Source organism: Perca flavescens, chromosome 17 (assembly GCF_004354835.1).
Source record: "Perca flavescens isolate YP-PL-M2 chromosome 17, PFLA_1.0, whole genome shotgun sequence".
NCBI classification, from domain to species: domain Eukaryota; kingdom Metazoa; phylum Chordata; class Actinopteri; order Perciformes; family Percidae; genus Perca; species Perca flavescens.
The window spans coordinates 19,928,198-19,929,794 of NC_041347.1; positions in this window are offsets into that span (position 1 = coordinate 19,928,198).

Below are 1,597 nucleotides of genomic sequence, written 5' to 3' on the forward strand. Positions count from 1 at the left end.
ATTAGTAAAAGCAGATCCACTTATAGAAAATCCACCTTCATTATTTTTCCAGACTTCTGTGGTAACTGATCCACGTGTTATTGTGCTCCCTTGTTACCACACCTTTCTAATAACATTATGTAACAGTGAACATTGCACGTGACAGTTCACCATTATGATGATGGATTAGCATATTTAAAGAGGTGCATACTGACTTAACAGAGATGAGCACTTTAAATACAAAACACGGCATGAAATATATGTTTTATAAGGCTTTTCTTATTCTCTCCACGTACATTTCTATCTCACATCGTGAAATAATCTACAAGTATGACTGCAGAGCATGAAAACTAATACTTTCTCATCACTGAATTCACAATTTAAACTGGTTTTATGAATCTGTCTCTTGAAATTTATGCAATTTTAAATACTTGAAACATAAGGACAAGTGAGATGAGTCTGACTACTTTTTTGGGGGGGTCAGTTTTGTTGAGCTAGCTGGATACTTAAAGTATGCAGCCATGCACACAGTGTATTTAATGTATTGTGGTTGTTTTTATCTACCTGCCCAGGGACAACTAAATTAGCAAATGGCTAACTCTGGTGAACTTACTTTTAATTGTGTGCTCCTCCTGCAAAAATAAACGATTAAATAAATAAATGCAACTACTTTGGATTTTAGGGACAACAGCATTGTTATTCAAAGTCAGAAAAAAAAAATCCTGCTGCACTCAGCCCACATACTCATGTATAACAACACATAGAGATCTGCTAATTAGAGAACCTGCTGATTCTTAAATGGGCCACTGAATGAAAGGAGCTCAAGGAGCATTTCTATTCAAGCCAAGGCAATGACCTGGTGCATTAGGTGACCACTGAAAAGTCTCTGTGGCTAAAGGCCACAGTTTACCAGCTGTGAAGGAGTGAGCATAGTATATGCCCCTTTTCACTGAACCTCGTCTGTATAAGGGACATTAGTAGCATCACACTCAAAGGAATTAATTTCTACTTCTTGCTCTCTACTTTCTCACATATGCACATCACTGTTACATCAGTCTACAGCAGCCCTGTAAGCCATTCATGTATTGTATAGCAGTAGGGAAGCAAGGAAGCTGTAGTCCTTTAATAAGCAGCCTATGTAAGAGGAAGTCTTTCTGCAGGATTCTTTCTAACAACCTGCTGTTCACATCCAAATGACCAATTATAGTCCATCGGAACTGTTCTTACATTCTATGACACAAGGAGGGTCAGGCTGGTCATAATGCATGTCTTTTTTTAAAGAGAACTGCAGGCTGAAAAGTATATTGTAGAAGAGAACCTGTAGGAATTCTACTGTATACAAGAGCATTCATTCAAAAAGGTCACAAAGAGCTATACATGGCTCAGTAGTCCATATTGGGATATTATGTGAACCTGTTTTTCATTCCAAGAGGCCAGCATCAATCAATAAAATTCCCATCAACTCTGAGGGTGATGGGAGGAATTCTCCAAGGTGCTGAAAAGTGTCCCCGAGCGCATCCGGGAGAGGAAATAACAGGACACACCCGCCGGAGCCCATTGGTACAACGTCACGCGCAGAAACTACCCGAGCGAGTAAGGTAAATGAATTACAGATGAG